This window comes from Schistocerca nitens, chromosome 7 (assembly GCF_023898315.1).
Source record: "Schistocerca nitens isolate TAMUIC-IGC-003100 chromosome 7, iqSchNite1.1, whole genome shotgun sequence".
NCBI classification, from domain to species: Eukaryota; Metazoa; Arthropoda; class Insecta; order Orthoptera; family Acrididae; genus Schistocerca; species Schistocerca nitens.
Genome location: NC_064620.1, coordinates 600381293 through 600394267, shown reverse-complemented (window position 1 = coordinate 600394267; position 12975 = coordinate 600381293).

The window sequence follows — 12975 nt, the reverse complement described above, 5'->3', positions numbered from 1 at the left end:
CGTTTACATTGACGATGAAACACAGACATATCATCGGGATTGAATATAAAGGGCACAATGCCACGTAAGTACAAGAAGAGTGCTTTTATAAATGTCTGTGCTTTGAGCTTCTCCTGGGAGGGCAGTGTTCGATTCCGATCCACCACTGTAGGTTTTCTGCATCAATTGGACCTTTACATTGACGATGTAACACAGAAATTTCATCGGAATTGAATACAAATGGCACAATGCCGACTTAAGAAAAAGAAGAGTGACTTTTCTAATTGTCTGTGCTTTAGCTTCTCCTGGGAGACCGGTATTAGATTCCGATGCATCATTGCAGGCTATTATATCACTTGATCATTTACATTGACGATGAAGCACAGACATTGCATCGGGATTGAATACAAAGGGCACAATGCCACGTAGGTACAAGAAGAGTGCTCTTATAAATGTCTGTGTTTTGAGCTTCTCCTGGGAAAGCAGTATTCGATTCCGATGCACCATTGCAGGTTTTCTGCATCAATTGGACCTTTACATTGACGATGAAACACAGAAATTGCATCGGAATCGAATACAAGAGGCACAATGCCATCTTAAGTATAAGAAGAGTGACTCTTCTCATTTTCTGTGCTTTGAGGTATTTCTGGGAGAGCAGTATTAGATACCGATGCACCACTACAAGTTTTCTGCATCAATTGGACCTTTACATGGACGATTTAACACAGAAATTGCATCGGAATTGAATACAAAAAGCACAATGCCGACTTAAGGAAGAGAAGAGTGACTTTTCTAATTGTCTGTGCTTTGAGCTTCTCCTGGGAGACCGGTATTAGATTCCGATGCACCATTGCAGGCTATTTTATCACTTGATCGTTTACATTGACGATGAAACATAGACATTGCATCGGGATTGTATACAAAGGGCACAATGCCACGTAAGTACAAGAAGAGTGCTCTTATAATTGTCTGTGCTTTGAGCTTCTCCTGGGAGGGCAGTATTCGATTCCGATGCACCACTGCAGGTTTTCTGCATCAATTGGACCTTTACATTGACGATGTAACGCAGAAATTGCATCGGAATTGAATACAAAAGGCACAATGCCGACTTAAGAAAAAGAAGAGTGACTTTTCTAATTGTCTGTGCTTTGAGCTTCTCCTGGGAGACCGGTATTAGATTCCGATACACCATTGCAGGCTATTATATCACTTGATCATTTACATTGACGATGAAACACAGACATTGCATCGGGATTGAATACAAAGGACACAATGCCACGTAAGTACAAGAAGAGTGCTCTTATAATTGTCTGTGCTTTGAGCTTCTCCTGCGAGGGCAGTATTCGATTCCGATGGACCACTGCAGGTTTTCTGCATCAATTGGACCTTTACATTGACGATGTAACACAGAAATTGCATCGGAATTGAATACAAAAGGCACAATGCCGACTTAAGGAAAAGAAGAGTGACTTTTGTAATTGTCTGTGCTTTGAGCTTCTCCTGGGAGACCAGTATTAGATTCCGATTCACCATTGCAGGCTATTTTATCACTTGATCGTTTACATTGACGATGAAACACAGACATTGCATCGGGATTGAATACAAAGGGCACAATGCCACGTAAGTACAAGAAGAGTGCTCTTATAAATGTCTGTGCTTTGAGCTTCTCCTGGGAGGGCAGTATTCGATTCCGATGGCCCATTGCAGGTTTTCTGCATCAATTGGACCTTTACATTGACGATGAAACACAGAAATTGCTTCGGAATTGAATACAAAATGTACAATGCCATCTTAAGTATAAGAAGAGTGACTCTTCTCATTTTCTGTGCTTTGAGCTATTTCTGGGAGTGCAGTATTAGATACCGATGCACCACTACAAGTTTTCTGCATCGATTGGACCTTTACATTGACGATGTAACACAGAAATTGCATCGGAATTGAATACAAATGGCACAATGCCGACTTAAGTACAAGAAGAGTGACTTTTCTATTTGTCTGTGCTTTGAGCTTCTCCTGGGAGACCGGTATTACATTCCGATGCACCATTGCAGACTATTTTATCACTTGATCGTTTACATTGACCTTGAAACACAGACATTGCATCGGGATTGAATACAAAGGGCACAATGCCACTTAAGTACAAGAAGAGTGCTCTTATAATTGTCTGTGCTTTGAGCTTCTCCTGGGAGGGCAGTATTCGTTTCCGATGCACCACTGCACGTTTTCTGCATCAATTGGACCTTTAATTTGACGATGTAATACAGAAATTGCATCGGAATTGAATACAAAAGGCACATTGCCGACTTAAGTACAAGATGAGTGACTTTTCTAATTGTCTGTGCTTTAGCTTCTCCTGGGAGACCGGTATTAGATTCCGATGCATCATTGCAGGCTATTATATCACTTGATCATTTACATTGACGATGAAACACAGACATTGCATCGGGATTGAATACAAAGGGCACAATGCCACGTAGGTACAAGAAGAGTGCTCTTATAAATGTCTGTGTTTTGAGCTTCTCCTGGGAAAGCAGTATTCGATTCCGATGCACCATTGCAGGTTTTCTGCATCAATTGGACCTTTACATTGACGATGAAACACAGAAATTGCATCGGAATCGAATACAAGAGGCACAATGCCATCTTAAGTATAAGAAGAGTGACTCTTCTCATTTTCTGTGCTTTGAGGTATTTCTGGGAGAGCAGTATTAGATACCGATGCACCACTACAAGTTTTCTGCATCAATTGGACCTTTACATTGACGATTTAACACAGAAATTGCATCGGAATTGAATACAAGAAGCACAATGCCGACTTAAGGAAGAGAAGAGTGACTTTTCTAATTGTCTGTGCTTTGAGCTTCTCCTGGGAGACCGGTATTAGATTCCGATGCACCATTGCAGGCTATTTTATCACTTGATCATTTACATTGACGATGAAACACAGACATTGCATCGGGATTGAATACAAAGGACACAATGCCACGTAAGTACAAGAAGAGTGCTCTTATTATTGTCTGTGCTTTGAGCTTCTCCTGGGAGGGCAGTATTCGATTCCGATGGACCACTGCAGGTTTTCTGCATCAATTGGACCTTTACATTGACGATGTAACACAGAAATTGCATCGGAATTGAATACAAAAGGCACAATGCCGACTTAAGGAAAAGAAGAGTGACTTTTGTAATTGTCTGTATTTTGAGCTTCTCCTGGGAGACCGGTATTAGATTCCGATTCACCATTGCAGGCTATTTTATCACTTGATCGTTTACATTGACGATGAAACACAGACATTGCATCGGGATTGAATACAAAGGGCACAATGCCACGTAAGTACAAGAAGAGTGCTCTTATAAATGTCTGTGCTTTGAGCTTCTCCTGGGAGGGCAGTATTCGATTCCGATGGCCCATTGCAGGTTTTCTGCATCAATTGGACCTTTACATTGACGATGAAACACAGAAATTGCTTCGGAATTGAATACAAAATGTACAATGCCATCTTAAGTATAAGAAGAGTGACTCTTCTCATTTTCTGTGCTTTGAGCTATTTCTGGGAGACCAGTATTAGATACCGATGCACCACTACAAGTTTTCTGCATCGATTGGACCTTTACATTGACGATGTAACACAGAAATTGCATCGGAATTGAATACAAATGGCACAATGCCGACTTAAGTACAAGAAGAGTGACTTTTCTATTTGTCTGTGCTTTGAGCTTCTCCTGGGAGACCGGTATTACATTCCGATGCACCATTGCAGACTATTTTATCACTTGATCGTTTACATTGACCTTGAAACACAGACATTGCATCGGGATTGAATACAAAGGGCACAATGCCACTTAAGTACAAGAAGAGTGCTCTTATAATTGTCTGTGCTTTGAGCTTCTCCTGGGAGGGCAGTATTCGTTTCCGATGCACCATTGCAGGTTTTCTGCATCAATTGGACCTTTACATTGACGATGAAACACAGAAATTGCATCGGAATCGAATACAAGAGGCACAATGCCATCTTAAGTATAAGAAGAGTGACTCTTCTCATTTTCTGTGCTTTGAGGTATTTCTGGGAGAGCAGTATTAGATACCGATGCACCACTACAAGTTTTCTGCATCAATTGGACCTTTACATGGACGATTTAACACAGAAATTGCATCGGAATTGAATACAAAAAGCACAATGCCGACTTAAGGAAGAGAAGAGTGACTTTTCTAATTGTCTGTGCTTTGAGCTTCTCCTGGGAGACCGGTATTAGATTCCGATGCACCATTGCAGGCTATTTTATCACTTGATCGTTTACATTGACGATGAAACATAGACATTGCATCGGGATTGTATACAAAGGGCACAATGCCACGTAAGTACAAGAAGAGTGCTCTTATAATTGTCTGTGCTTTGAGCTTCTCCTGGGAGGGCAGTATTCGATTCCGATGCACCACTGCAGGTTTTCTGCATCAATTGGACCTTTACATTGACGATGTAACACAGAAATTGCATCGGAATTGAATACAAAAGGCACAATGCCGACTTAAGAAAAAGAAGAGTGACTTTTCTAATTGTCTGTGCTTTGAGCTTCTCCTGGGAGACCGGTATTAGATTCCGATACACCATTGCAGGCTATTATATCACTTGATCATTTACATTGACGATGAAACACAGACATTGCATCGGGATTGAATACAAAGGACACAATGCCACGTAAGTACAAGAAGAGTGCTCTTATAATTGTCTGTGCTTTGAGCTTCTCCTGCGAGGGCAGTATTCGATTCCGATGGACCACTGCAGGTTTTCTGCATCAATTGGACCTTTACATTGACGATGTAACACAGAAATTGCATCGGAATTGAATACAAAAGGCACAATGCCGACTTAAGGAAAAGAAGAGTGACTTTTGTAATTGTCTGTGCTTTGAGCTTCTCCTGGGAGACCGGTATTAGATTCCGATTCACCATTGCAGGCTATTTTATCACTTGATCGTTTACATTGACGATGAAACACAGACATTGCATCGGGATTGAATACAAAGGGCACAATGCCACGTAAGTACAAGAAGAGTGCTCTTATAAATGTCTGTGCTTTGAGCTTCTCCTGGGAGGGCAGTATTCGATTCCGATGGCCCATTGCAGGTTTTCTGCATCAATTGGACCTTTACATTGACGATGAAACACAGAAATTGCTTCGGAATTGAATACAAAATGTACAATGCCATCTTAAGTATAAGAAGAGTGACTCTTCTCATTTTCTGTGCTTTGAGCTATTTCTGGGAGTGCAGTATTAGATACCGATGCACCACTACAAGTTTTCTGCATCGATTGGACCTTTACATTGACGATGTAACACAGAAATTGCATCGGAATTGAATACAAATGGCACAATGCCGACTTAAGTACAAGAAGAGTGACTTTTCTATTTGTCTGTGCTTTGAGCTTCTCCTGGGAGACCGGTATTACATTCCGATGCACCATTGCAGACTATTTTATCACTTGATCGTTTACATTGACCTTGAAACACAGACATTGCATCGGGATTGAATACAAAGGGCACAATGCCACTTAAGTACAAGAAGAGTGCTCTTATAATTGTCTGTGCTTTGAGCTTCTCCTGGGAGGGCAGTATTCGTTTCCGATGCACCACTGCACGTTTTCTGCATCAATTGGACCTTTAATTTGACGATGTAATACAGAAATTGCATCGGAATTGAATACAAAAGGCACATTGCCGACTTAAGTACAAGATGAGTGACTTTTCTAATTGTCTGTGCTTTAGCTTCTCCTGGGAGACCGGTATTAGATTCCGATGCATCATTGCAGGCTATTATATCACTTGATCATTTACATTGACGATGAAACACAGACATTGCATCGGGATTGAATACAAAGGGCACAATGCCACGTAGGTACAAGAAGAGTGCTCTTATAAATGTCTGTGTTTTGAGCTTCTCCTGGGAAAGCAGTATTCGATTCCGATGCACCATTGCAGGTTTTCTGCATCAATTGGACCTTTACATTGACGATGAATCACAGAAATTGCATCGGAATTGAATACAAAAGGCACAATGGCGACTTAAGGAAAGGAAGAGTGACTTTTCTAATTGTCTGTGCTTTGAGCTTCTCCTGGGAGACCGGTATTAGATTCGGATGCACCATTGCAAGCTATTTTATCACTTGATCGTTTACATTGACGATGAAACACAGACATATCATCGGGATTGAATATAAAGGGCACAATGCCACGTAAGTACAAGAAGAGTGCTTTTATAAATGTCTGTGCTTTGAGCTTCTCCTGGGAGGGCAGTGTTCGATTCCGATCCACCACTGTAGGTTTTCTGCATCAATTGGACCTTTACATTGACGATGTAACACAGAAATTTCATCGGAATTGAATACAAATGGCACAATGCCGACTTAAGAAAAAGAAGAGTGACTTTTCTGATTGTCTGTGCTTTAGCTTCTCCTGGGAGACCGGTATTAGATTCCGATGCATCATTGCAGGCTATTATATCACTTGATCATTTACATTGACGATGAAGCACAGACATTGCATCGGGATTGAATACAAAGGGCACAATGCCACGTAGGTACAAGAAGAGTGCTCTTATAAATGTCTGTGTTTTGAGCTTCTCCTGGGAAAGCAGTATTCGATTCCGATGCACCATTGCAGGTTTTCTGCATCAATTGGACCTTTACATTGACGATGAAACACAGAAATTGCATCGGAATCGAATACAAGAGGCACAATGCCATCTTAAGTATAAGAAGAGTGACTCTTCTCATTTTCTGTGCTTTGAGGTATTTCTGGGAGAGCAGTATTAGATACCGATGCACCACTACAAGTTTTCTGCATCAATTGGACCTTTACATGGACGATTTAACACAGAAATTGCATCGGAATTGAATACAAAAAGCACAATGCCGACTTAAGGAAGAGAAGAGTGACTTTTCTAATTGTCTGTGCTTTGAGCTTCTCCTGGGAGACCGGTATTAGATTCCGATGCACCATTGCAGGCTATTTTATCACTTGATCGTTTACATTGACGATGAAACATAGACATTGCATCGGGATTGTATACAAAGGGCACAATGCCACGTAAGTACAAGAAGAGTGCTCTTATAATTGTCTGTGCTTTGAGCTTCTCCTGGGAGGGCAGTATTCGATTCCGATGCACCACTGCAGGTTTTCTGCATCAATTGGACCTTTACATTGACGATGTAACGCAGAAATTGCATCGGAATTGAATACAAAAGGCACAATGCCGACTTAAGAAAAAGAAGAGTGACTTTTCTAATTGTCTGTGCTTTGAGCTTCTCCTGGGAGACCGGTATTAGATTCCGATACACCATTGCAGGCTATTATATCACTTGATCATTTACATTGACGATGAAACACAGACATTGCATCGGGATTGAATACAAAGGACACAATGCCACGTAAGTACAAGAAGAGTGCTCTTATAATTGTCTGTGCTTTGAGCTTCTCCTGCGAGGGCAGTATTCGATTCCGATGGACCACTGCAGGTTTTCTGCATCAATTGGACCTTTACATTGACGATGTAACACAGAAATTGCATCGGAATTGAATACAAAAGGCACAATGCCGACTTAAGGAAAAGAAGAGTGACTTTTGTAATTGTCTGTGCTTTGAGCTTCTCCTGGGAGACCGGTATTAGATTCCGATTCACCATTGCAGGCTATTTTATCACTTGATCGTTTACATTGACGATGAAACACAGACATTGCATCGGGATTGAATACAAAGGGCACAATGCCACGTAAGTACAAGAAGAGTGCTCTTATAAATGTCTGTGCTTTGAGCTTCTCCTGGGAGGGCAGTATTCGATTCCGATGGCCCATTGCAGGTTTTCTGCATCAATTGGACCTTTACATTGACGATGAAACACAGAAATTGCTTCGGAATTGAATACAAAATGTACAATGCCATCTTAAGTATAAGAAGAGTGACTCTTCTCATTTTCTGTGCTTTGAGCTATTTCTGGGAGTGCAGTATTAGATACCGATGCACCACTACAAGTTTTCTGCATCGATTGGACCTTTACATTGACGATGTAACACAGAAATTGCATCGGAATTGAATACAAATGGCACAATGCCGACTTAAGTACAAGAAGAGTGACTTTTCTATTTGTCTGTGCTTTGAGCTTCTCCTGGGAGACCGGTATTACATTCCGATGCACCATTGCAGACTATTTTATCACTTGATCGTTTACATTGACCTTGAAACACAGACATTGCATCGGGATTGAATACAAAGGGCACAATGCCACTTAAGTACAAGAAGAGTGCTCTTATAATTGTCTGTGCTTTGAGCTTCTCCTGGGAGGGCAGTATTCGTTTCCGATGCACCACTGCACGTTTTCTGCATCAATTGGACCTTTAATTTGACGATGTAATACAGAAATTGCATCGGAATTGAATACAAAAGGCACATTGCCGACTTAAGTACAAGATGAGTGACTTTTCTAATTGTCTGTGCTTTAGCTTCTCCTGGGAGACCGGTATTAGATTCCGATGCATCATTGCAGGCTATTATATCACTTGATCATTTACATTGACGATGAAACACAGACATTGCATCGGGATTGAATACAAAGGGCACAATGCCACGTAGGTACAAGAAGAGTGCTCTTATAAATGTCTGTGTTTTGAGCTTCTCCTGGGAAAGCAGTATTCGATTCCGATGCACCATTGCAGGTTTTCTGCATCAATTGGACCTTTACATTGACGATGAAACACAGAAATTGCATCGGAATCGAATACAAGAGGCACAATGCCATCTTAAGTATAAGAAGAGTGACTCTTCTCATTTTCTGTGCTTTGAGGTATTTCTGGGAGAGCAGTATTAGATACCGATGCACCACTACAAGTTTTCTGCATCAATTGGACCTTTACATTGACGATTTAACACAGAAATTGCATCGGAATTGAATACAAAAAGCACAATGCCGACTTAAGGAAGAGAAGAGTGACTTTTCTAATTGTCTGTGCTTTGAGCTTCTCCTGGGAGACCGGTATTAGATTCCGATGCACCATTGCAGGCTATTTTATCACTTGATCATTTACATTGACGATGAAACACAGACATTGCATCGGGATTGAATACAAAGGACACAATGCCACGTAAGTACAAGAAGAGTGCTCTTATTATTGTCTGTGCTTTGAGCTTCTCCTGGGAGGGCAGTATTCGATTCCGATGGACCACTGCAGGTTTTCTGCATCAATTGGACCTTTACATTGACGATGTAACACAGAAATTGCATCGGAATTGAATACAAAAGGCACAATGCCGACTTAAGGAAAAGAAGAGTGACTTTTGTAATTGTCTGTATTTTGAGCTTCTCCTGGGAGACCGGTATTAGATTCCGATTCACCATTGCAGGCTATTTTATCACTTGATCGTTTACATTGACGATGAAACACAGACATTGCATCGGGATTGAATACAAAGGGCACAATGCCACGTAAGTACAAGAAGAGTGCTCTTATAAATGTCTGTGCTTTGAGCTTCTCCTGGGAGGGCAGTATTCGATTCCGATGGCCCATTGCAGGTTTTCTGCATCAATTGGACCTTTACATTGACGATGAAACACAGAAATTGCTTCGGAATTGAATACAAAATGTACAATGCCATCTTAAGTATAAGAAGAGTGACTCTTCTCATTTTCTGTGCTTTGAGCTATTTCTGGGAGAGCAGTATTAGATACCGATGCACCACTACAAGTTTTCTGCATCGATTGGACCTTTACATTGACGATGTAACACAGAAATTGCATCGGAATTGAATACAAATGGCACAATGCCGACTTAAGTACAAGAAGAGTGACTTTTCTATTTGTCTGTGCTTTGAGCTTCTCCTGGGAGACCGGTATTACATTCCGATGCACCATTGCAGACTATTTTATCACTTGATCGTTTACATTGACCTTGAAACACAGACATTGCATCGGGATTGAATACAAAGGGCACAATGCCACTTAAGTACAAGAAGAGTGCTCTTATAATTGTCTGTGCTTTGAGCTTCTCCTGGGAGGGCAGTATTCGTTTCCGATGCACCACTGCACGTTTTCTGCATCAATTGGACCTTTAATTTGACGATGTAATACAGAAATTGCATCGGAATTGAATACAAAAGGCACATTGCCGACTTAAGTACAAGAAGAGTGACTTTTCTAATTGTCTGTGCTTTAGCTTCTCCTGGGAGACCGGTATTAGATTCCGATGCATCATTGCAGGCTATTATATCACTTGATCATTTACATTGACGATGAAACACAGACATTGCATCGGGATTGAATACAAAGGGCACAATGCCACGTAGGTACAAGAAGAGTGCTCTTATAAATGTCTGTGTTTTGAGCTTCTCCTGGGAAAGCAGTATTCGATTCCGATGCACCATTGCAGGTTTTCTGCATCAATTGGACCTTTACATTGACGATGAAACACAGAAATTGCATCGGAATCGAATACAAGAGGCACAATGCCATCTTAAGTATAAGAAGAGTGACTCTTCTCATTTTCTGTGCTTTGAGGTGTTTCTGGGAGAGCAGTATTAGATACCGATGCACCACTACAAGTTTTCTGCATCAATTGGACCTTTACATTGACGATTTAACACAGAAATTGCATCGGAATTGAATACAAAAAGCACAATGCCGACTTAAGGAAGAGAAGAGTGACTTTTCTAATTGTCTGTGCTTTGAGCTTCTCCTGGGAGACCGGTATTAGATTCCGATGCACCATTGCAGGCTATTTTATCACTTGATCATTTACATTGACGATGAAACACAGACATTGCATCGGGATTGAATACAAAGGACACAATGCCACGTAAGTACAAGAAGAGTGCTCTTATAATTGTCTGTGCTTTGAGCTTCTCCTGGGAGGGCAGTATTCGATTCCGATGGACCACTGCAGGTTTTCTGCATCAATTGGACCTTTACATTGACGATGTAACACAGAAATTGCATCGGAATTGAATACAAAAGGCACAATGCCGACTTAAGGAAAAGAAGAGTGACTTTTGTAATTGTCTGTATTTTGAGCTTCTCCTGGGAGACCGGTATTAGATTCCGATTCACCATTGCAGGCTATTTTATCACTTGATCGTTTACATTGACGATGAAACACAGACATTGCATCGGGATTGAATACAAAGGGCACAATGCCACGTAAGTACAAGAAGAGTGCTCTTATAAATGTCTGTGCTTTGAGCTTCTCCTGGGAGGGCAGTATTCGATTCCGATGGCCCATTGCAGGTTTTCAGCATCAATTGGACCTTTACATTGACGATGAAACACAGAAAATGCTTCGGAATTGAATACAAAATGTACAATGCCATCTTAAGTATAAGAAGAGTGACTCTTCTCATTTTCTGTGCTTTGAGCTATTTCTGGGAGAGCTTTATTAGATGCTGATGCACCACTGCAGGTTTTCTGCATCAATTGGACCTTTATATTGACGATTTAACACATACATTGCATCGGAATTGAATACAAAAGGCACAATGCCGACTTAAGGAAAAGAAGAGTGACTTTTCTAATTGTCTGTGCTTTGAGCTTCTCCTGGGAGACCGGTATTAGATTCTGATGCACCATTGCAGGCTATTTTATCACTTGATCGTTTACATTGACGATGAAACACAGACATTGCATCGGGATTGAATACAAAGTGCTGAATGTAACGTAAGTACAAGAAGAGTGCTCTTATTATTGTCTGTGCTTTGAGCTTCTCCTGGGAGGGCAGTATTCGATTCCGTTGCATCGCTGCAGGTTTTCTGCATCAATTGGACCTTTACAATGACGATGTAACACAGAAATTGCATCGGAATTGAATACAAAAGGCACAATGCCGACTTAAGTACAAGAAGAGTGACTTTTCTAATTGTGTGTGCTTTGAGCTTCTCCTGGGAGACCGGTATTAGATTCCGATGCACCATTGCAGGCTATTTTATCACTTGATCGTTTACATTGACGATGAAACACAGACATTGCATCGGGATTGAATACAAAGGGCACAATGCCACGTAAGTACAAGAAGAGTGCTCTTATAATTGTCTGTGCTTTGAGCTTCTCCTGGGAGGGCAGTATTCGATTCCGATGCACCACTGCAGGTTTTCTGCATCAATTGGACCTTTACATTGACGATGTAACACAGAAATTGCATCGGAATTGAATACAAAAGGCACAATGCCGACTTAAGAAAAAGAAGAGTGACTTTTCTAATTGTCTGTGCTTTGAGCTTCTCCTGGGAGACCGGTATTAGATTCCGCTACACCATTGCAGGCTATTATATCACTTGATCATTTACATTGACGATGAAACACAGGCATTGCATCGGGATTGAATACAAAGGACACAATGCCATGTAAGTACAAGAAGAGTGCTCTTATAATTCTCTGTGCTTTGAGCTTCTCCTGGGAGGGCAGTATTCGATTCCGATGGACCACTGCAGGTTTTCTGCATCAATTGGACCTTTACATTGACGATGTTACACAGAAATTGCATCGGAATTGAATACAAAAGGCACAATGCCGACTTAAGGAAAAGAAGAGTGACTTTTGTAATTGTCTGTGCTTTGAGCTTCTCCTGGGAGACCGGTATTAGATTCCGATTCACCATTGCAGGCTATTTTATCACTTGATCGTTTACATTGACGATGAAACACAGACATTGCATCGGGATTGAATACAAAGGGCACAATGCCACGTAAGTACAAGAAGAGTGCTCTTATAAATGTCTGTGCTTTGATCTTCTCCTGGGAGGGCAGTATTCGATTCCGATGGCCCATTGCAGGTTTTCTGCATCAATTGGACCTTTACATTGACGATGAAACACAGAATTTGCTTCGGAATTGAATACAAAATGTACAATGACATCTTAAGTATAAGAAGAGTGACTCTTCTCATTTTCTGTGCTTTGAGCTATTTCTGGGAGAGCAGTATTAGATACCGATGCACCACTACAAGTTTTCTGCATCGATTGGACCTT